At 39.1% G+C, this 25831-nt stretch overlaps 1 long non-coding RNA gene across 1 annotated transcript; it reads right to left on the reverse strand.

Moving 5' to 3' along the window:
* Positions 1-7: 7 nt before the first annotated feature.
* Positions 8-25576, reverse strand: LOC120523762. The gene is made up of 3 exons (XR_005632695.1): positions 25394-25576; positions 13559-13674; positions 8-1161 (listed from the first exon to the last, which is right to left on the reverse strand). It is a non-coding gene; the product is annotated as an uncharacterized LOC120523762 (long non-coding RNA).
* Positions 25577-25831: the final 255 nt, after the last annotated feature.

The following is a 25831-nucleotide window of genomic DNA, read 5'->3' on the forward strand; positions in this document are numbered from 1 at the left end:
TCTTTTCTGGGTCAATTTCAGAGATCTGAAACTCATTTCAGGGCAATTTTTGGGTCATAGATTCTGATTCCTTATTGTGAACTCTCTATTTACACAGGGCAGGCACTACCATTGAGGCGAATTAGTCAATCGCAAGGGGGAGCAGATTGTAAGGGAGGAAAAAACCCAGCCGTAACAAGTCAGCCACCGAACAGTTGGTTGGCGCACTAATAAGCTTGGCCTGGGGCACAAAATAACCTAGCACCAGCATTGCATTTACTTTAAATTTTGTTTATTATTTTGGTCCTTTTCAATACTGTTTGTTTTACATATTTGCTGACTTTTTTAATATATATTTATATTTTTCAAAAACAAGAACATGACAATGGCATGCTACTCAATCAAACATATAATAATAACATAACAGATACAACCATTTACTTTGAAATTAATAAAAAGAAAACAAAAAACAATAGAAATACGAAGCAAAAAAGCAAAACAAGATTCAACCCCTGCCATTTTGGGATTCCCATTGTTAGGGCAGCTGCCCGTATTGTTAGGGGCATGTCCACAGAGGTCATGACCTTTGAGTAATGGTTTGATGGGTTACCCAAGAGTTCACTTCCCCATTCGAGCTGCACATAACAAACCTTTTCCAAAGCATTCACTGTGTTCTTCAATGGAATTAAAATCATCTGTAGTTTTGTCTTCTCCTCCTGTTTATTTTGCCTTCCAATTTTGTCTCTTGTTATGGCTTTGACACTCGCATTTTTGACCCTTTTTCTGTCTTCAATGACTGTCTCCTGGCTGCCTCACAAATTCTTTACAGTTCGTTGGCATTAGATTAAATAAATTAACATAATCAACATAAAACATTTAATTAACAGAAACAACAGGACAATTTACACACAAAAAAGAAATAGGCAGAAATAAACAAAATTAAGACCAGTGACTAAACCCCAGCAAAGCCATGATAGACCCAGAAACTGCCATATTTAGTCATTGTAGTTTTATTGATGTTATTTTTTATTGGATGAACTGACATTCTTATTAAAAATAGTAGCATAGTGGATGATGGCTTATAACTTCCACCTGGACCTCTCTTGCCCCACTCTTTCTGTAGATCTCTGTTCCTCAGTTGATGCCTCCTGTTAAATGGTGTTGACTGTACGGAATCTGTTTCTAATTAAAATCAATAAAAAAAAATTTAAAAATTAAATGGTGTCGAAGCAGGACATCCTGTGACTTAAAACATCCACAATTAATTCTATGGGGTTCTTCACTTAAAACCGTACTTTGGATTAACAAGTAAGTGGTTTGTTATAAGTTTATAGCGTCATTATTTTCACCGTACAGTGAAATGCCTGCTTACATGTGTTAATCAGCAACATGTCGCCAGTTTCCAGCACCGTGATCAATGATAGCATAAACATTGATGATTTAAGGCAAGTACTGAGAATACATAGAGCAAATTTATACTGCACATGCCTTTAGAGAGAATGAAACACATGTACTGCTTTGGGATTATTTCCTGCCTTGCACTCTGTGTTGGCTGGGATTGGCTCCAGCAGACCCCCGTGACCCTGTAGTTAGGATATAGTGGGTTGGATAATGGATGGATGGAAACACATGTAAATTACATTTTTAATAAATATATTACTGTCTAATTATAGTAAATATATTTTAAAGAATGATATAAAATACTTCAAGGATATATTACAAAATCTTGCAGTACTGAAATGTGTTGTAACATATGTACATTATTGCCATTTTTGTGTACTGAAACATATTTTCCAAAATCTAAAAATATATTTTAAAATACTAGAAATAACACACTGTAAGATACATTTAAGAAATCTATTCCAATATAATTTTAAAAAGATATCTCATAATACAATAGTTTCTTTTACTGAGATATGTTCTAAACCAATCAGTACTGTGGCACAACACAAATTTTAAACCTATAATTAACATGTACAAGTAAGAAATACGATTGTTAACTGAAGCCTGTGTTTGGCTTTCTCCAGTGTGACAAACTCCACAAAGAGCCATAGCAAGGTTTGGGGCAGCCACCCATATATTTGGTTTTCTAGCTGCAAATTGCAAGCAAATGATAGCACTGATGTGCACAAAACCGAATCCAAAACAGAACTAAGGGAATAGGGAAAAGGTGGAGGCTTTTAAAGGGGAAGACAGGAAGTGAGGTCAAAGGGGTCGGGCTCATAAGGGTCTTCAACCATAGGCTCGAGCCCGGAAGTGTCGTCAAGAGGGCCAGGTGGAATCTCCCATGAATGGTCTGCAGGAAAGAGAGAAAAAGAGCCAGTGTACTCTGCCACATCCTGGTCTGATTCGGAAGTGCCCTTACTCAAGCCCTTTAACTGCCTCCCATGCGCACGTGTGTGACACCAGGTAAAATGTTAAGGCATGAATGATCTGTCTTGGGTTTGGACACATACTATATTACATATGTCAATATACTTGGGAATTTGTTTTATAGAATATATTAATGGAAATATATGTTTTCTTATACTTTAGTTATAACCTTAAGAATGTATATTTGAAGTACATCCAGATATTTTGGGTATATTGTTTTATAGTTCATTTTCATAAGGGTGTTTTTAATGACTGTCTTTCTGTGCATGTATAAGGAATTATGGATAAACACACAAATAAATAAATTAGAATGTTGCCAGTAAAATTGACCTGGAAACAAATTAATAAGTGAGTGCAGTACATACAAGTCCTGCTAAACTTACAGGGAACAAAACCAAGGCAGCAAAGTGAGGGATGACACAAAAAAAAGTAAGTGTAACTTGTCAGTTTGTCCACACCATGATAGAACAATTTGAACCACATCTGATCCACCTGGCCTTACTTCCCTTCCATTTAGTCTCTTGCACGCACAATATATTAACCTTTCTTCTCTCCATCACATCAGCTAACTCTCTCCCCTTACCCGTCAAACTGCCAACATTCAAAGTTCCTACACTCATTTCCATTCTCTTTACCTTCCTCCTCTCCTCCTGCCTCTGAACACGTCTCCCCCCTCTTCTTTTCCTTCTTCGGCCAATAGTAGCCCAATTTCCGCCAGCACCCTTTTGGCTAACAATGCTGGTGGCGGCCCTTGTTACGCCGGGCCTTGACCAATCTGGTATGGAAATCTATATTTTTGTCCCCATATTGATCTTCCAAAATTTTACACCGTATGCCCTTACTGACGTAACCCTCCCCATTTATCTGGGCTTGGGACCGGCACAAAGAAACACACTGGTTTGTGCATCCCCTGTGGCTGGGTTTATTATTATTATTATTATTAGTAGTAGTAGTAGTAGTAGTAGTAGTAGCAGCAGTAGTAGTGATATTGTTGTGGTTGTTAAAGAAACGAGTATCCAGAGAAAAATTCCAGAAATGTGCAAGCTCAGGAGTCTGTATTTGTAAGGCAGCAGTATAAACCAAGGCAACACAGTGTTGATCTAAAATAAATATAAAAGCAAAATATAGGTATTCATTTCAAAGTATATGACAATTACTCTTGAACCACCCTCGAATTCAAACATTAGCAAAAGAGAACAAAATATCAAAAAAAAGAAAGTGTGAATTTGTCAGTCATTATCCAACCCTCTATATCCTAACACAGGGTCACAGGAGCCAATCCCAACCAACACAGAAACAAACCCCGGGTAGGGTGCTAGCCCACCATAGGGCACACACACACCAAGGACAATTTAGGATCGCCAAAGCACCTAACCTGCATGTTTTTGGACTGTGGGAGGAAACCTACACAGACACGGGGAGAACATGCAAACTCCACGCAGGGAGGACCCGGGAAGAGAACCTGGGTCTCCTTACTGTGAGGCAGAAGGGCTACCACTGTGCCACCATTGTCACCCTTGTGTGAATTTGTATTAAAATAGAAAAATACAGAGCATCGAGAATCAAAAGATACAAAACAAACAAGAACTAAGATACAAACCTTTGCACCTCCTTAGGTTTACTTAAACAACGCTTTCACTGTTTGCCAGGTAGAGTCTCCCAATTTTGCTTATGTTGTAATTTACAGGAATATTTTAGTTATTTTTTTCAGAATTAAAATTATTTTTGGTAATCTTAATGTTTTTTTTTAATGCCATTGTACATTTTTTTTCATGAATGCTACCATTTTATTTACCATTTCCACGAGAGGTTGAGAGTTATGTGGTTTGTGTAATGTCTTTATTGAGGTATAAATTGTGACGGCATACAAATGACATCCTCCAATTTCTTTTTAATTACCAAAATCAATGCTAAATTTATAAATGATTCTTAGTTATAGAAAAGGTGTTTAGTTACATTAGGATCTGTGCTTTATTTTCTTGATTTTTGATTTATAAATGTTCATTTTGTTTTTATCACTGGTATTATTCTCTTTCTTGTTAGGACCCTTTATTTCTAATAGCAACTTTCCTGGTTGTTTTCTGCTATAGATTCTCTTTATTATCCTGCCTCTGTTATTCAAAAGTCATTCCAGTGTATAGCTTATCTATCAGTATCTTGCAGGTTAGTCTCTTCTTGTTACCTTATCCTTCCCCTTCTTCACACTGTACCCTGCTACCCTTTACCCCAACTACATACACGTATGAGCTCTGACCAAAGGATTTTTCCTTCTAATATGAGACCACTTTGGAGTTGGTTTACTTTAAATACTTCCTAGAAACCCCAGGACCATCCGTCTCACTCTAGTGGTACCAGGTATCCCTTTAGTCCTGAATATGAGCACCCCCTTTAAAATGCTAAGTCTATCCCAGGTCATTCCTCCATAAGAATATTTAGTAAATAGTGCCTAATATAAGAGCTCCTTCCTACCACCTATACCAATGAGGGAGTGCAGATATTACAGTTCAATGGCACGGCAGTATGGTGTCATGGCTAAGGCAATGGCTATTTAAATCCCAAAGGTAGCTGGTTCAGTTCTGGCCTGAGACTTAATGTGAGATTGTGAGTAAGTCAGTTAACCTGCCTGTTTGTCAAATGTAAAATAAATAATTGTGCCTAAACAGATCTTATACTTCAGTTTTGGATAAACAACAACATTTATTTATATAGCACATTTTCATACAAAAAATGTAGCTCAAAGTGCTTTACATATTGAAGAATAGAAAAATAAAAGACACAGTAAGAAAAATAAGTCAACATTAATTAACATAGAATAAGAGTAAGGTCCGATGGCCAGGGAGGACGAAAAACCAAAAAACTCCAGACGGCTGGAGAAAAAAAATAAAATCTGCAGGGATAAATGAAACAGTCCTCTTTGGATTTAAGGTTCTCATGGAAGGACTTGATGATGATGGTCATGTAGACTTCTGGCGTTTAGTCCATCAATGTTGGAGCATCATGATGCTTTGAGTAGGTGGTGCAGGTCACCACCACAAAGAAACCGGAAAACAGAAGAGAGAATAGGGGACAGTACGGATTTTAGAGCCACCATGAATAGTTATTATGATGAATGGAATACACAGAGTTTCAGGATTAAATTAGTTAGGTTATGAGAAGGCCATATTAAAGTAATGTGTTTTCAGCAGTGTTTTAAAGTGCTCTACTGTATTAGCCTGGCGAATTCCTATTGGTAGGCTATTCCAGATTTTAGGTGCATAACAGCAGAAGGCCGCCTCACCACTTCTTTTAAGTTTAGCTTTTGGAATTCTAAGGAGACACTCATTTGAGGATCTAAGATTACGATTTCGAATATATGGTGTCAGACATTCCGATATATACGATGGGGCAAGATTATTTAAGGCTTTATAAACCATAAGCAGAATTTTAAAGTCAATCCTGAAAGACACAGGTAACCAGTGTAGTGACATTAAAACTGGAGAAATGTGTTCGGATTTTCTTTTCATAGTTAGGATTCTAGCAGCTGCATTCTGCACTCGTTGCAAACGATTTATGTCTTTTTTGGGTTGTCCTGAGAGGAGTGCGTTTCAGTAATCTAGACGACTGAAAACAAAAGCGTGAATTAATTTAATAGGGAAAATATATAATAACAGCTATAACACAAAAACCACCTTGTCTGTATCCCACTGACTTTTCTCAATAGAAAATGCCTTGGCCATTATTACCCCCACACCCACCCCTTGCACCTTAAATAATGTAAAGGTATGGTGCTCCCTCAAGAAAACTGTCTTCTATTTAATATAAAAGCAGCCAGTCATGTTAGATTTCGGACCTGTTCACCTTTGGCATCCTGGATCTATGTGCTTCTACTACCTCCAGTATCCATATCTTCCCCGAAGGTGTCCTAATCTTTCAGATCCTTGAGACACCTTTAATTACCAAAGGGCACAACCGTCTCTTCTCATGTCAGGACGGTATCACTGGTATCCCATGCTGTTCTGCAGACCAGCAGTAATGTGAAACCTACTTCTAGTGATCACTCTATTAGTGCAGAATATGCTCTATCTTTTGTCTTGCGCTACATATCTGCTGTGTTTGTGCTACAACACACTACTGCCTTCTGGTCAGAGATACTTCAAGAGAGGAATAAACTTTTCACATCAACAAAGATCAATTTGTTCAAGAACAGGAAAGCAGACAGGTCTAGAAAACACTCCTAATTGCCTATGAGCCACTTTTGTAAATCTTAACTTATCAACACTAATATTGTGTGTTGTTGTTCTCATGATGTGAGCATGTTGCTGTATCATTTACATGTGTCTCAAACTGCATTTTCTATAAGCTAATTATAATGTGTAAAGTAAATTCCCAAACATATCCATCAATCAAACTATCCATCCATCCATTTTCCAACCCGCTGAATCCGAATACAGGGGTCTGCCGGAGCCAATCCCAGCCAACACAGGGCACGAACCAATCCTGGGCAGGGTGCCAACCCACCACAGGACACACACAAACACACCAAGCACACACTAGGGCCAATTTAGAATCGCCAATCCACCTAACCTGCATGTCTTTGGATTGTGGGAGGAAACCGGAACGCCCGGAGGAAACCCATGCAGACACGGGGAGAACATGCAAACTCCACGCAGGGAGGACCCGGGAAGCGAACCGAGGTCTCCTAACTGCGAGGCAGCACCGCTACCACTGTGCCACCGTGCCACCCTCAATCAAACTACACCAAAGTAAATTATTTCACCAAAGTATATGTTTTTTCTGCTGTTTTTGTTCAAGAAATATCCTTGTTACACATGAACAACCCAGCTTAACATTTCTTCAGTCTTTTCAAACTGTCAAGACCCTGATTAACTGTGACTGTGGTTTCTTCTGAGTGGAGTTTGCCTGAAAAGAAGCCATTTTCATTGGATTTATATGTTGTTAAGTTAATTTTTAATCTTAAATTGGCCCTTTGTGAATAAGTATTCCCTTTAACAGGCTGGTTGCTTCCTGTATTAAACCTGATGCTCCCACAACTCTTTACTGGGGAAAAGCAGTATCAGAAAATGGGTGGGTGAAATACAGTACTTTTAAAACAGGTAATATAGGCTTTCTCTAGCTTTACAAAGCTAATCTGTTTGAGGGGTGAATTTTCATAATATAAACTCTTACTTTCCATAAATTTAAATTAAAAACATTTTTAAACATTCCTGGTCCCCAAAAAGATCATTTTTGTTCAGATAACAAGAAAATACAGAATTAGTTCGATAATAGCATTAGTCCTCCAAACAAACCCATATTTGACATTTCCCTTAATTAAATACTGTTCAATAAAGCTGTTTACCTGCACTTGATTGCTCAAAGCCTCACATTCAAAGGAATAGCTTTTTGATCTTTCTTGAGGTTTTACAACTATTTTATAATCTTTTTTGGAGTCATGATGTTCCGAATAACGTGAGAAGACTTGTGAGCAATACATGCCAAGTTGTCTGAACCATAGCACATTGTTCTGCCCCACATCTTGTTAGTTGAGACTGTTATTTGTTGAACTGTGCTCCCCCTTCATCTTGTCATTTATTAACACACCAGTCAGTCACGTCCCACACTCACATTGGTGTTATAAAAGTATATGAAATTCGCGTAAAGCACGTAGGTCCCATAATAAACATTTGAATACAATACACCCCATGTCTCTCACGTAGGCACCCCTTTATCTCTAGTTTCGGTCACATCCAAAATGTATCCTTAGGGTATATAAACCCCTGGGTCTGGTTAGTTGTGGTACGCAGCAATTTGAACCCCTGTCTATGCGCTTCTCTTTGTCTTAATCCATCCGTGGAAATCGCTCGCCTTGTAAGTGTCTTTTAAAGCTTTATTGTTTAATATACACTGTCTGCTATGTATTGCTTTTGATTGTACACATGTAAATGCCTGTAGCCTATGTTTCTTTTGTATATATTTCAGTTTACAATGAGGTACGTCCAGTAAAAGCCTTCAAGATAACTCACTCACCCCTTGTCGTTTTTTATGTGGATGTGCCGAGTTGCTTAAGCTCTCTGCAGCCGCATTGCACGGACAGTGCGGAGTGAAGCAGAAAACACATGAACTTATAAGTACTTCTCTCTGCAGCCTAAAGATCTAGTATAGCCTTTGAATGTCACATAACTCTGAGACACTGTGATTCCTCATCACCATCTCCAGACCCTGAAATATCTAGCCACACTTTGTTCCACATACCAGTACCGGTGTGCTAAATAATGCTGTCTGAGAGAAGGTACATTTGTAGAAACCCTCCCAACCTCATCCATCCCCACATATCCTTACTAGCCATGAGATGGTACACCAAATCCACATCATTCAATATGGCAGATGTCTTCAATCACAGTCCTGGAAGGCTGCAGTGGCTGCCCATTTTTATTCCAACTAGTTTCCTAATTAGAAAGCAGTCTACGCTGATAATGAAACTTGGAATTGAACTATTTAGCTTGTTAATACTTACATTCATCCAAGTGCAATTTTAATTGCACTGTAAAATTTCTTTCTCTGAGAACATTATCCATGTGTTTTGTGAACCGGAATAGCTTTTTACTTAATGGTCCTTCCAATGCTCCTCTCATTCATTCCTAAACATTTTTTATCACAGATACTTCATGGTTAGCGCTGGTTTTTTGGTTATCTGCATCTCATTATTAACTAATGTCTGATTAAGTAAACAGGGAACAATTAAAACTTAAATGCAGCTACTAAAATCTAAAATAGATTATTCTGTCCCTGAATGCCATATTAGCGAGGCTTCTCTCCCATGACCCAGTCCATACAGAGTTAGCGTCGCCCCGCTGGTTGTAGTGAACGTGGACAGATAGTTTTACTCACCAAGAAAGTCAAGGCTGAGAGTCTGTATACTTTAATATAGATTTCTGGCAAGAAGTCATACAAGTACTAGGACGTGAAAACCATTGACAACTCGAAGGTAAAAGGACGATAATTTCCTTAACCTAAAATACAATATGGCGGATGGTAAAGCAAGGGCTAAAGCAGCGCCAATAGCAAAAAGGGTGATAGGGACATACCAATATGTATTAATTAAATAGGGGGTGGAGGTAGGAATGTACCAAACAGTCTAATAACAATATTAACACAGGCTGCTGTAGCAGCACATAGACAATTAAGGGTTCTGAATGGTAACAGGCAAGAGACCTAAAATGAAGCCCAAAAAATGTATTGCGTTAGTAGTAAATAAAAGGGTTCTAATTAAGAAATTGGTTAAAGTGAAAACCTGCAGCCATAGCAGACCTCTGGGACTGTAATTGAGGACCTCTGATCTATAAAGTAACTAAAATTTGTCTTTGATGAATGAAAGGACTAACAAGGCTTAGAGTTAAACACCAACTTTCATTATCAGCAAGGACTGACTTCTGATTAGGACACTGGCTGGAATGAAAACCTGTAGCCACTGCGGCCCTCCAGGACCGGAATTGAGGACCCTTGCAATATGGATTCCAAAACAAGGTTCATAATACAATATTCCCATGGTACAGTCAAACCTCGTAACAATAGACAAAATAGTAAACACAGAAAATCCAGTATATTATTGTTTTTGGAAGAAATTTAAATTATTAGCTTTAAAACACAAAATAGACATTAAAACACTAAAAATATTTTACTGCTTATGTTTGACCTGCCAAAAATAATTTTGAGTTTTGTTCACTTGCATGTTTCTCGGTGTAAATACCTTGGCACTTTCAAACTGTCCTGAAAGCTAAAAGGTGATTGACCTTTTCAACTTAACATGCACAGGCGTTTAAAAGACATTGTATGTATGATATCTTCATAAAAATCCAGAAATTGACAAAATTATACAAAATGGCATAATCAATATATATACAGTATATACTGTATACAGTAAATATGATATATGAAAAATCAGGAAAATATACACCAATATCAAGCACTAACATGTAGCTTCAAAATGCACATGTGCTGTTTTTATCTTTGGAAGATCCTGGGGCAGCAAAACTCTGTGAAATGTGTTATGTAGCATTAGAAATTCAACAGCAAGGCTTTGCCTCAAAGTCCTTTCACAAGTTAGTATGTACTGATAAAATTAAGAAACTGAATATTTATGCAATTCTAAAGTTCAAATTACTTAAAAAAAATAAAATTGCATGAAAATGATGCCTTGCCAAAATGCCACCTGAAGGACTGCCTCATCCTCTCACCCCACGTTAGCTGTATATGGCATGACTTTGTATCGGACTCAGCCTTTGTAACCATGAAAAATCAGCTTCATTGCAGCTCATAAGACAAAAAAGTGAATTAGCAGACTTTTTTTCCTATGTTGCAGATTTTCATAAAGTGGTTGCTTGTAATTCGGGGTAAGCCTGTACTGTATATGTAGTTTAATGTACTTTACCATGTCTGCGACTCAGATCAACAAGTCATCTGGAAAATCCAATGATGACTCGTTACTTCAGCTCAGCTATGCAAAGCCAAGGTGTCTCTTATCCCATGATGCATCCTTCTATTTCTGCTTCTTTGTTTCTTTATCTCTGCAGCATCCTTGTTGATGTTGAGTGGTGCAGTTAATGTCCGAGCTTCTCTGATGATCTGCTTATCCTCCACACTTTACCTGAGCTCAGCTTGGGATGAGTGAGGGTGGATAAAATATGTCAAGAAGAATTTGCTTTTATTTTACTTCTGTGTCTTCTTTATATTTGGAGTCATTATACTGAAGTTCAACAAACAGTTGTTAAGAAAAAAAAGTAATATATACACATGGGTTCAAATAGATATGAAGATAATCATACTTGAAGTTGTGAAAGTATAAATTCCTAGTCTTTACGTCTGCCACATCTTCAGAGAGAAAATTTAAACAGAAGACATAATGAATTCATCACATTTCATTGTAAATGTGATGATCCTTGTAGTTTGACTTTCTCTTTGCATGTACATTTTTTTAAAATGTTAATAAACCTCTTTCTTTTGGCAGGAAGCTGGTTAACATATTAAAAATAAGTAATTTGCTACTAAAAACATAACAATTTTACGCATTTGAAACAAGAACTTGGTAAATTGTACTACAAAAGATGAGCACTGCATGTCTTAGTGTCTCGCACTTTGAACTGTAAACCAAAAAGATGGCTCTATAGTCCCCCATTGTGATTCTTTATATGACACTGAACCACATCTTTAAACTGGCTGTGCTAAAATTATTAAAAAAAAAATTACTTTTGTTCTGTACTTGTGTAAAAACCTGGAATGGTTCTATATAAAACCAGGCTGACTGATCGTTTTGTAAGTAGTTCTTTATTTTTTAACAATCTTTTTTTCATTGTATTGAATGAGTTAAATCAAAGATGCCACCACCATTTTTTTTTCAAATAATGTCTGACAGTAGTTATTTAAAGAGGATTTATAACTCGGGCGGCACAGTGGCACAGTGGGTAGCGCTGCTCCCTCGCAGTAAGGAGACCCAGGTTCGCTTCCCGGGTCCTCTCTGCATGGAGTTTGCATGTTCTCCCCGTGTCTGTGTGGGTTTCCTCCAGGTGCTCCGGTTTCCATCCACAGTCCAAAGACATGCCGGTTAGGTGCATTGGCGATTCTAAATTGTCCCTAGTGTGTGCTTGGTGTGTGTGTGTGCGCCCTGTCCGGGGTTTGTTTCCTGCCTTATGCTTAGTGTTGGCCGGGATTGACTCCAGCAGACCCCTGGAGCCACCCCATGACCCTGTAGTTAGGATATAGCAGGTTGGATGATGGATGGATGGATGTCTGACAGTAGTTATTTGAAGAGGATTTATAACTCGGGTGGTATGGTGGTGCAGTGGGTAGCACTGCTGCCTCGCAGTAAGGAGACCCAGGTTTGCCTCCAGGGTCCTCCCTGCATGGAGTTTTCATGTTCTGCCCGTGTCTGCGTGGGTTTCCTCCATGTACTCTGGTTTCCTCCCACGGTCCAAAGATTTGCTGGTTAGGTGCATTGGCAATTCTAAATTGTCTCTAGTGTGTGTGCCCTGCGATGGGCTGGCGCCCTGCCCGGGGTTTGTTTCCTGCCTTGCACAATGTATTGGCTGGGATTGGCTCCAGCTGACCCCAGTGAACCTGTAGTTAGGATAAAGCGGGTTGGATAATGGATGGATGGAAGGATTTATAACTCTATCCAGCAGGGGGTGCTAGCTGCCTGGTTGGAATAAGTTCTTTTTTTATTGCGGCATGCTACATAACCCGAAACTATATAGATATAATATTAAAAGGCGATACCCTGCCCTTAGTGATACGGCGGTAAGGAATCACATAGGAGAAATAATTTAGTTTTCTTTAATGACGGTTTACGTGATATAAGAGACGAGGAAGCCATGACAAGACCTTTCACCAAAGTGGGAGCTCGATGTATATAGTCTGCTATTTTCGTCGATGCACTGGAAGAATTTTCATGATCAAATAACGTTATCTCCCATGTGTCCGTTGGCTTCAAAGATGTGCTGGACTTTCTTCCAAGGTTTTAAACCCTTTCTCCATGTGCAGGCCGCCACTTAGGTAAATCATGCCATTCCAAACAAGGAAAAGAAGATCCAATGTAATGCTGACTCTGTCACACAGAAATAGTACAATGCCCATTTTCGTAGTTGTCCCTTTCTTGTCTTCTAATGCTTGCCTAGCAGTTCTAAATGATGAGCCCCTGTGAGCTAAATCTGGCCTTGTGTTAGCTGTACATGTGAGAAGAAGCAGATTTATACAATATTTTTTGTACACAGCACAGTGACATATTAAACAGTAACAAGAAATTAATTTTTTTGGATCAAAGGTTTTCATAAATGAATTACTATTGGTATTTATTTTAAAAGTATTTGGATGTTTGCAATTTCTTTCCTTAAATATTTTGTTTCAACCATACTGTCTGCACATGTAACATTATAAACATTGTCTCAAATAGGATACTTCATAATGTGAACAAATAACAAACCTTCAAATGTCTGTTTAAGAAACCTAAGATAAATGCATATAAGCAGAATATCAGATTTACTTTTTTCTCAGAATAACATCTTTGAATACATAAATAAGAAAAATGGTTTGTCAGAAGAATTATATTAACAGTTTGTACCTGTTTAAGGTCCTCATACAGTCCATGCAATATCTCCTTTACTTTTGAAAGTTATATAACTTTCTAGTGTTTTAACAGACACTGAGATAGCTCTTTTCATGCACCTTAACAAACTACCTGTTATAAATTGTGAGAGATGGGGCAAATCATGATGAGAGGAGGCTTTCATAACTCAGTCTTCTAATGAGACAGATTGTCATAAGACCCATCCAGCCTTGACAAACTTGGACATGCTAAGTAAGATAAAAAAAAATGTAGGAAAAGTTAGAGAGACTAAATAGAAATATCCGTCCGTCTATAGCCTTAAACCACCTTTTTAACACAGGATCACTAAGGGCTCGAGATTACACTGGCAGCAGAAAGCACCAGCTCATTGCAGGGCACACTGCTGCAAACACCCATACAGTACACACCATAACCAGTTTATAGCTGACCTGTGTTTGGAATGGGGGTGGAAAGAGGAGTACCAAGAGAAACCCTGCACAACCAGGGACAGTTTAAAAATTTGGACATGTGGTGGCCCTGCTGTTCAAGAAGCATGAAGCAAAAATGCTAACCACCTTGCAACAATATTGCCACACATTACTACACAGTAATATCAGCTAAACAACATAATATGTCCATATTTGGGAAGTGGAAGAAAAACTGGATTTCCCAAAGAAAAAATAATGCAGGTATAGGGATAACTTGAAAGATCCACCTAGACAGTGGTTGAGATTCAGACCCATTCTGCTGGAACTTCAGTGGTAATCACTGTGCTTTCATATATCGGAATTAATATAAATTAGTACAAAGTAATGGGGATTGTGGAAGAGAGGTGAAAAAGAGAGTGCAGGCAGGGTGGAATGGGTGGAGAAGAGTGTCAGGAGATATTTGTGACAGACGGGTATCAGCAAGAGTGAAAGGGAAGGTCTACAGGATGGTAGTGAGACCAGCTGTGTTATATGGTTTGGAGATGATGGCACTGACCAGAAAGCAGGAGACAGAGCTGGAAGTGGCAGAGTTAAAGATGCTAAGATTTGCACTGGGTGTGACGAGGATGGATAAGATTAGAAATGAGTACATTAGAGGGTCAGCTCAAGTTGGACGGTTGGAAGACAAAGTCAGAGAGGTGAGATTGCATTGGTTTGGACATGTGCAGAGGAGAGAAGCTGGATATATTGGGAGAAGGATGCTAAGGATAGAGCTGCTAGGGAAGGGAAAAAGAGGAAGGCTTATGGATGTGGTGAGAGAGGACATGCAGGTGATGAGTGTAACAGAACAAGACACAGAAGACAGAAAGATATGGAAAAAGATGATCTGCTGTGGCAACCCCTAACAGGAGCAGCCGAAAGAAGAAGAAAGAGTAACAGTCTAAGCATGGATCTATGATGACCCTACACATGTGATACATTCTTCTCTTATCTCAACTCTAAGTTGTCTACTTATTAATCATCTTGCAATCCAGCTTTGGAAGTCACCTCCGATGGCAATGATGTTGTAGTTTTGAATGAGGAACCATACATGTTTTTTTTAAAGATTAACTTAACTGAGTTTTATGGTTGGCTTTTACAGTATATTCTTTGACAATTCTCTGGTCTAAAATGTTTGACAAATTTGGAAAAAGGTTTGTAATGGAAAATATACAGTCCAGGCACCAAAAGGCAGTCCCAGGCCACCCCAAGAATTTTACATTATTTTTAAAAATAGTGGAAAACATGCAGGATGATTGAAAACAGGAGTTTTGAAGGCACAGAGTGCAAACAAAAGTAAAGCTGATTCTCACCCTAAAGGTCTTGTCCAAAGTGAACACAGCAGAAGAGTAACAGAATGTGGAGTCGTGAAAGAAAGAAAGAAAGAAAGAAAGAAAGAAAGAAAGAAAGAAAGAAAGAAAGAAAGAAAGAAAGAACATGGGGAAGGGATGCTTTGAGGTGAGCTAGTGGGAATTCCACCCCATATGGAAGACAGTGGTTCAAAGCCTGTTGAGACAGACCCAGAGTTTTTCCCTCTTTGTTCTTTGTAAAGTAAAGAAAAATATAAAGAAAAAGATAACTGTTACGCTAAACTGTTAAAAGTACAAGTATGAAATGCTTCCAGGAGTTTGTAGCTTCTAATTGATGTCCCTCAGCATTTTTTCTTTGAAGACGCAATTGTATTATTTCTAGGAAGCAATATCATACAGTGCGTGGTTCTCTTGCTACATCTCAGCCAATTTCCTTGCTACACACCATCAAATATTTTGTGGCCATGCTTATCAAAGATTGTATATGAAATCACTTTTTTGTCATTGGAAATTAAAACACAAAATTGTTTGACCTCTCACTCCTGATGAACTCAAGCTGACAAAACCCAAATTCTTTTGACAGGCCAAAAAAAAAAAAACCCTTAGGGAGTCCGAGAGTCACTTGGCTTGGGTCGGAATATATTCTCAGACCTAGCCATTGGAGATTTTCTTGTGATTTTGTACTGATTTGAAAAGCCACTTATTAATTCGCAAGTCAAATTAAAATCATATATTGTATGCCCTCCTTAAGAAGGAAGTAAATTTTGTCCACAATAACATGCGCGTTACATAGAGCTGCATAGCATGAGAAAACATTATAAATTTTATCACATAATATCTTTCTCAGTGGTGCAGATTACCTCTTAGAGCACAAAACTCTGGAGTGGCTTTGATATTTTACAGACTTGCCACTGTCCTGTACTTATTTATGAAGTTCTGCTAAGAATAAACTGTAAACGTATGGTTTATATTTGGACATGGATAAAATTTAATTGAATACAACTTACAATCAACATAGCAAGTGGTTTTCATTTCAGCTTATTTGGGTAAATGTTTTCAATATGTGTCACATAACATGACACAGATAATGTGTCATGCAGCCAATCAAAACAAATCTCACAAAATACATTTGGTCAGCATGTGTTTAGTATCATTGAATATTTCTGGACTGAAAAGTGAAACAGAAGTAACAGATGATCCAAGACTTATACAGACTGGCCACCTAAACAAATAAATTAAACCTTAACAATAATAACATCCATGCAGAACAAGTCAGATTGTAAGATCTACTTGGCTGATGATACACTTTTATAGATAGAAATCATAAAATAAATTGATTGTGTTTTCATAAATTAAGCACACTATCTCAGGTGGTATTATATTTGAAATGTGTAACTATTTCTATTAATACTGAATGTGGAAAGGAAAAATAATGCATGTCACATTATAATCTTTTATGAATTCCCCAAGCATAATTTAGCATTCTAAACCTACAAAAAATAAATAGTTTTCTGTATGTGTCAGTAGTTTGGTTCATTGTTTATAACTCAGGCTGTGTAACCTCGGGCACTTTAAACTTTTGAATCATTACTTACACGGATCAGTAGTTTTTAGTCTGGCTTAAAGCTAAACATTTTAACCATTTCCTGAGGTGGTACATCTTCACAGCTAGCGGCATCTAGTTTTGAGTCTGAGCAGAATCACTGACTGCGTCTAGTTGTATTTTGCTTCAGTGTTAATGTTTGTGTTTAATATGATGAGCTATCAGGGAAACAAGGCCTATGATAGAACAAGATTCTGTAATTTAAATTATGAGCAATGGTTATCCTGTAAAGAAACTTTATTATTTTCCTATACAATACGCTACCATGGCTGTCTGTTTGTCTGTCCAGGATTTTAAATCACATGTAGCTCGCAAACCGTTTGAACTATTGACCAGAAATTTGGTACACATATACTATGTGATGTCTACTATCCGCTTTTAGGGGTGATGATTGAACTCCAAGGTCATTCCTCATTTTATTTTTATTTTATTTTATTGTAGAATCAACTCTCAGCAGTGCACAGCAGGGCGGCCATGCAGCGCTTGCGTACAGTCGCCGTTTTCATTCCCTACCACCTTCGCTGTCACTTCCATTTCTCTGTGAAATTAATGAAGATTGTAGTTACACTTTATTTTTCTAATAGAAAAAAAAATGTGGCTCACAAAATGGATGAATATATATATATAGACATGTGTCGTCAAAGCTTGTGCAATACCAGAGTCAGGAGTAGTAAAAAACTCCACCAATGTTATAAATATCAAACATGCAATAGCATCAGTATCAACTGATATTAGCTGTGAGGGGTCACCAGAAGATAAGGTCCCACTTGTGCAGTGGACAGAGCAGCAATTATTTCTAGTAGTTCTCACTTAATGGGCACAATAGACTGCTGATGTTCATGGACACTGTCCCACGGAATTATTGAACCTTGTAGGGGCTCAAACCATGAGCACAAAACTGTAAGTTGCTAGCAGAACAGGAAAGCAGAAATCTGCTAGCACCCTATTGCCTACAAGCAACACCAAATCCATGATGGGACTCTGGGTTTCTTAAGCAGACATGTCATGGACAAAGCAGATTCCACCCAGTTCTTTTAGTTTTATTTAAATATTTGAGAGACTGGTCCTGGGCTATATGGTAGACCACTAGGACCCACTGCAGTTTGCCTATCAGACAAAAATTGGAGTGGAGGATGCAATTGTCTGTGTGGTCCACAAGACTTATTCTCACCTGCACAAAACTGGCAGCACTTTGAGAATTGTTTTTTGATTTCTCCAGCAACTTCATTAACATCCAGCCATTTATATTAAGGGGTGAGCACAGAGATACAGTATGTGGATAGGTGGATGAGCCTGTGGTGTCCTGGATAATGCACAATCTGTTGGTAGACCACAGTTTGTGAGACTCAAGGACTGATACAGATGTGAGCAACACTGGAGTACCACATGGAAGAGTCCTGTCTCCTTTCTCTTCACTCTGTACATCTCAGACTATAAATATAACACCAGGTCATGTCACTTGCAAAAATTCTCAGATGATTCTGCACATAATGGGGTGTATTCATAGCAGGGGTATGGTAAGGCAGAGTATATGTGTGCAGTGGAGAGCTGTTTTTCTTGGTACAAAGAGAATTATCTGCACCTTAATGTCAGTAAAACCATGGAACTGGTTTTAGACTTTAACTGCACCAAAGAGCCTGTATGCTTAGTCACTATTCAGAGAGTAGATGGAGAGGTCATCCACTCCTGCAAGAACTTGAGGTTCCACATAAATGACAGGTTGTACTGGTCTCAGCACACAGAGGAAATATATAAGAAAGGGAAGAGCAGGCTCTTTTTCCTGAGGTGACTGTGCTTCTTTAATGTGGGAAGTGACATCCTTCACATCTTCTATGACTCTGTGATGGCCAGTTCTGTTTTCAATGCTGTGGTGTGCTGGGCTGGTAACATCACTTCAAAAGAGGCCCACCAAATGAACAAGCTAATTAAAAGGGCAAATCAGATACTGAGTACACTCTGGGCCCCCTGGAGGTCATAGTAAAGGATTTTGCCATTATGAACAATACTGCACATCCCTCTCTCTGACACACTAACACTAAGGACATTCAGCCAATAAATTATTCAGCAGATGTGTGTTAAGAAACACAACTGTGGCTCCTTTATACCAACAGCAATACGCCTGCCTAATACCTCATGTCACCGCAAAGTCAGAAGTTTTCTTTTCTTTCCAGAAGTGTTCTTTTCTTTCTTTTTAAATTTTTCTTCCTTTTTAGTCCTTCTCTTGTGTGTTCAGACCATAGTGCATGTGTATATATATTTATTTATCTCTCTATTTATGAATTTATTTATTTAAAGAGCTTCTGTAAAAAGCCAAATTTTCCCCTGGGGACAAATAAAGTTCTGTTTAATCTAAACTTGAGTAGCAAGGGTTTGGAATTCTAACTATAGGAAAAGTGGGGGTTGTTTGATTTAACAAATTTTCTTGCTTAGGCAAAAATAGTATTCATAGTCAACATGGCTGGACCATAAACCTGATTTCTTGAACAAAGCCACACTTTATTATTAGTTTTTTGCAGAATCTTTCCTCTAGTTTTTAGGTAAATTTCCAGTATGACTTTACTGCAGCACTTAACCCTTAAATAACAGATCATCAAAAATGGCAACAATTGATGCATGTGGAGTGGAAGTGCGGCTAAAGAAATGCATCTGTAGGCAGACAGCACAGTACACCATAACAATGTCATTAAAAGCAGGACACAAAAGGATGAAAGCTAAGTAAATATAAAAAAATGTAAAAGTGAAAAACACTCCAAATCAAAGAAACTGATCAAAAATAACTGGAGATCATGACGGCTAGAATGTGACAGAGGGCAGATGAGTGTTTCTGGTGCTTTATACCGAGGCCCTGATTACAGCACTCTGTGTACATTTTTATCATCCTAATTGTGCCCAATTCAAAATCCAGTTGAAATAGCATTTTTATCCTATTGCGTCACAAACCATAGATACTGGTAACATCATTATGGTCAGAAGGAATCATTATGTGTACAGGAAACTGCTCTGACTAGTAATGGAGGTAGAGTGCCGGAGATACTCGTCTCGATTTGAGAAATCTTATGCGAAAATGTCACTGTTAATAGCATTCTGTGTGGTGGAGCTACACTCATTAGGCCTGCCCTAAAGAAATGGGTGCTACAGAGTAGTTGTTTTACCCGTTTTCTTTCTATAATAGTGCCTAAAGTCAATGCCTATAAACAACTGAGAATAATGTGGCAATGTGCTGTTAAGAAATTCCCTCATAACAAGTCCATGCAGAAAATAAAAAGCAGTTTTACATTTAAAAAGAGCAGAAATCCAACACATACTATAAGCAGTTATTATAAGCAAAGGCTATGTCACATTACTCAGCATTTACAGCTATCTTCAGTTATAGTCTTTATTTATATAATCTTAGTGAGTCAGAGGCAATCGGCAGCATGCTCCTGTGAATAATAATATGACAATATCACATAATATGATCTGCCCCATGACTCACTTCAACTAATCTGTGACCCGCTTTGACAAAATCAAACAGGTTTGATATCGTCTTTTGTTGTAGTAATGGGCTTTGTGTGCATGAGAGCTGACAACCAATGAGGGCTCATCTGGAAGTACAAAGAGTATCATGCAGTGATGAAGAATAGGGAACACGGGCACTTTAGACCTCATAGACAGAAGAGAAGCTTGTCTGTTTGATGTCTCATGTTTTTGTATACTACAACCGAATGAAAAAAGAAGGGGCCAAATACTTTTTTGCTGCACTTTAAGTAAACGTCACAATTCACAAAGAAAAAGTGAAATTTTAATGGAACACTTTTTTCATGCAAAGAGCATCACAATTACTGCAACACTAATCATTTTACACACTGCTAATGAACTGTAAAAACTATTTTAAAAACTACTGGAACAATATGTACAAAGTGCAACTGACGCCATGGATGTAAATCACTGAGCCAACTGCGTTTGAACTGGCTACACGCAAGCACACAGAGGTAAGCGCTGATGTTGGCAGGCTAGTCTAGTGCAGCGGCTCAATCCCAGGGACAGTGAGGCTGCAGTGCTGAAGTGTGTCACGCTTGGGTCACAGAATTGCACCGAAACACAGTAGACTGTAGAAACAGGAACTTTATTCAAACACTTAAAACAAACATCTCTCTTTCAGAAGTAAAGCAAGCTCAGTATGCAGTTAGTTATCGATTAAAAAATAGACAAACATCATAGAGGAGCACAAACCCCAACAGGAGCAGAGAATGTCTGGGGGAGGAGAGAGAAACAAAGCAATCAGCCAAAAAAGACAGGTGCTGTTCAGGCTTTTAAGTAAGCTTAGATTCGTGCGAGAAACATATCACGCAACAGAGCAGCCCTAGTAAGCTCAGCAAGTAAGGGAGCAATGTGAGGGTAATCTTTTAGCGTTTTTTAAGAGGGAGTTTTTGAGGAGCGTCTGTGTCTTCTAGGGGTGCATTCAGCCCCCCTGCTCACAAGGGGCTGGCAGTGGTCATGAGCTGGCTATTCAACGAATGTACGGCACTGACTGATCAGGTCCTGTGCACTTTCAAATGGCACTAGGAAACGAGTAATGTATAGCCGGGTGTGGCGATTTAAGGGTTAAGAGGAACAAAACGGAAAACACAAGAACACTCAGCTGGTGATGCATCACAGTCAATCAGCAGCAAGGAGAAATGAATAACGCTGTAGCAGTCCGGTGCCATTAAGATTCACACCGTCGAGAAGACGGTGATTTATTTATTTTTATGGTGGAGATTCCAGGGACCCACCTAGCCTTGGCCCGACCTGCCGCACTCACAGAGACAAAAACAAAGCAAATCAGTAATCAAACAGCAAATAAAGAATGTAATGAAAACAACGATGCCACCCGTTCCCCTTATGGCGATTACACATTAAATACAACAAAGCCCAAACAAAAAACACACAGTAAATCATGAAAAACTTTAACAGATGAAATGTGATGATGAAAATAGATAGTCCAGAGATCCGCACGTTGAATGGGAATGTACAGATAGTCCTACCGCTAGTTCCTGAAGTGGTGAAGATGGGTTGACGGGTTCAGGAGTGCTCCTTTCTATGCAGGATGGCCATGAATCCACTTACAGTCCACATGTACACAGGCAGACAGCAGACATTCAAGACGTACAAAACGATCCAGGAAAAAATGAATAAGTACAGGTAACCCAACAGAAGGCAGACAGACAGGAACTTGAAACACAAATGACAAAAACTTTTTTTTTGCTTTTAGTCACCGGCCCCCTTTTTAAAAGCCATGCTGACATCCTTTGACCCCAACAACCCCAGCACCCTCAGCAGAAGAACAATCAGAGCCACTGCAGGGACTGCTGGGAGTTGCAGTTTCAAATTCTATTGGCTACTTTCACCATCCCAAGCCGTGTTTTCCACTTCAGTTACTTCCTGCTCTCTCTACAATGCAGTATTGCCATGATAAAAGCCATAGAAATAGTGGAGGATATTTGCGGTTTCCGCTAACAATTAATAGATAGGTTCTAAGGAAAAATCCGCGAATGACTGATGCTGCGACTTTGCAGGAGTCTACTGTGTGTGTGTATATATATATATATATATTTATATATAGGGTGGTCCAGATGTAATTATGCAATTTTCATTACGCTATAACTTATTACGTTTATTACATAGAAAATTACCCAAAAAATCATCCCAGGCCATAGAGAAGTGTGTGAACTGACGACATGAAGAATTGTCTTTGTGCCAAACTGAAATCATCCCCGCATAAATCAAAGTCATCCAGACGATCTGGATCTGCATAATTAGATCTGGACCACCCTTTATACACACACACACACACACACACACACACATATATATATTGTGGGGGACGGCTGGGACCCATGCCTGGCCAAAACACTCCTTTGTCACTAGATCCATGGGAGCAGCCATGGGAGCCACACTACTTTCCTTGGAACTTTTGGTGGCAGCCCCCCTGGGGTTGCGTCACGGCCACTTTTGTGGAACACCAGAGCCTCTGCCAAGGGGAGCTGCATTGAGCTGCCCAGCTTAACGAGCCCATCTGGGCAGGAGCACAGCCACACCCGGAGGTGCAGCCAGAAGTAGGTCAACGAGCACCTGCAGCATTTCTGGATGGGCTATAAGAGGAGACTACAGCCACTACTAAGGGCACCACAGTCGGAAGGAGAAGGACGAAGCTGCCCCGGGAGGAGTGGAAGACAAAGAGTGTGATTTGGGGGTGATATTTCTTTGTTTATATTTTGGGACTGTGTTGTGCCTGTGGGGTTCATGGGGAAGACATGCCCCACAGGTGAAGAAAAAATAAATCTTTTTGTTTATTTTGCCCATGCCTCTGGTGTCAGTCTGTATCGGGTTGGCTCCAACCGAGCGCCAATATCACTATATATATATATATATATATATATATATTGTGGAATGGGACCTGGACACAGACAGATGGACATCGTATCTTCCACGCAACACACGTTTATTAACCACAACTATTTACAATATTTACAAGTGTAGCAGTGCACAAACCCAGCGCCTCCAGCACCGATTCCCCAAAAGTCCAGGCCTTTTACACTGTCCCAAATGCCTTTCTTCTGGCTGCCTCCAATCCTCTCTCCAGCTCTGTCCTCTTCCACCCGACTTCCGCCTTCGAATGTAGGGATGTGACCCTTTTTTATACCACCCCGGATGGGCTCCAGCTGCTTCCCGGCATTCTTCCTTGGACACCCTTTGGGTGTCTCCATTCTTCTTCCCCCCATTCTTCCTGGTGTGGCAGAAATGCTGAGGTCCAGGGTTCTTCAGGCACCGGGGTGCCGCCTGCCGGTGGCCATGGGCCCCTACAGGGTTGGGCTTCCAAGCCCCCTACCCGAGGCCACCAACAAAACCAGGGCGGTCGCCCCTCATGTTCGGGAGGAGGCACCAGCCCTCCTCCGGTCCCCTCTGTCGTCCCGGCTGGCTCCACCCCCAGCCGCTTGCGACAATATATATATATATATACAGTCTATATATAGATATATATATATATAGACATATATATATATATATATATATATATATATATATATATATATATATATATAGTGTCATACACGTGTGAATAGGAGGCAGCTGAAGGGCTGACGCTCTTTCTAAGTTCCCTGCAGACCTTTCTAGGGAAATCCCACCAGGAGCCACCACCTCGACTTGGGACACCCACTTCTGATCCAGGCCCCTCAGACAACATCACTTCCAGTCGCTGCCCCAAGAACGACATCACTTCTGGTCATGGCATCTCAGATAACATCACTTCCAGTCCCCGCCCCAAGGATGACATCATTACCTCCAGACTTCCTATAAAGCCTCACACCTTTTCCCTGGAATTCAGTTCTGTTTTGGACTCTGTCTTGTAAACTTGACTCAATCTAAAACCATTTACTTTTTGCAGCCAGGATACAGAATTATATGAGTGGCTGCCCCAAACCTTGCCATGTCTCTTGTCTCTTCATATCACAATAGTATATATATATATATATATATATAGTATGATATGATTAGCAGTGATTAGGCTGTTTAAATAAAGATGAATGTCACTGCAATAAAACATTACATTATTATGACTGAATACTGCAGATCTTAATTACTAATACTAAATCTTAGGATGCTGATAAATGGATTGTCATTAATAGCATTAATTGCAATCAAATAAACAGGATGATGCTACATGTTATCAAATGAAAGCATCATTTCTTGCTTGTATTTTTATTGTATCCAATAAATAGCCATGTCTGATCATACATTACAGAAGTTTCTTTTTTTAATTGAGGTTGAAATAAAATTTTAATGTCTAGATATGAAAACCAAGCAGTTTATGATAAAACGCAGAAATGCAATTAGTGGTAATTACATTTCTAATTACTTTGGTATTTGATTCCTAATGCAGCAATGTAGAAAATATTATTCATCTCTTAAATTATTATAATTACAATGTTATCTTTATTGAATAATGCATATCCATTGATTTATTTTTCCATCTTTCTTACTTTCTTCTGGTTCGGGTTAAGTGACAGGACTGGGCTCACATGGCCACCCTCCAGACACTGAGAATAATGGCAAGGGCACCAAAGGTAAACACAAAATGAAGCGATTATTAAAACTAAAGCACCCTGACAGGAATTCACAAGGGAGATATCAAAGTACAAATAATCAGACAAAAACAACCACTCTGCCATCTATCTGCACATTCGGTGCTGAAGCCTGTCTATCAGGTAGAGTGTCACTTTCCCCCCTTCCTGAGTAACGTCAAGTGCTCCCCTTTTCACCACCCAATTCTCTTTTCCACACTCACTCTCAATTCTAATCTTAGCTGCCTATAACTAAAGACTTATTCTTCTGCCATGAAACAACTTCAGTTTACTTGCTGGTTTGCTTCTGACCAAGCTCAAAAGTCACTTTGTAGGTCAAAGACTGTCCTGCTTTTGAGGTAGGAAATACATGCCAGAACTCCTTACAGCGGTCCCTGATGCCACAATATCAAAATCCTTCACCCAAAAAGCCTCTTTATTACCATTTTCCTGGTGCTTAGGTGGGACAGCACTGACTACATGCCAGTCTTCCCTAAATTTACCTTCATATTTGCATGGTGTCTATTCCAGCTTGACAAAGTGTTGTCATCTGTTAGTAAAGAGGTCTTGTTGCCACTTGCCTGCTCTCTTCAAAAGAGTGTTAGACACCCCTGCCCAGTGCTGTAGGTAACACTGAATATTTTCATCCAGGTTGTAATTTATCCCTCCTCTTTGGCACTCTTGTCTGTTTCTATTGTTGGCCACCCACGACACACATGGATCATAACACCTTTACCCTGTCATACTGGTGGTGTGTTTTTTTCTGTCCTACAGGAGACAGTGTACTGATAGGTGGAGCACTTGCCTCTGGCAACCCCTTGCCTACTTGGCACCCCTTTATTTACTATTTATCAGATATTAATGAATCATTAACAAAATACCCACACTTGCTGTAGTTTTTAAGAGTCTAAATGCAATGTTTCATTTTCCTTTTTCAATTA

This window comes from Polypterus senegalus, chromosome 2, assembly GCF_016835505.1.
Source record: "Polypterus senegalus isolate Bchr_013 chromosome 2, ASM1683550v1, whole genome shotgun sequence".
Classification (NCBI taxonomy): Eukaryota; Metazoa; Chordata; class Cladistia; order Polypteriformes; family Polypteridae; genus Polypterus; species Polypterus senegalus.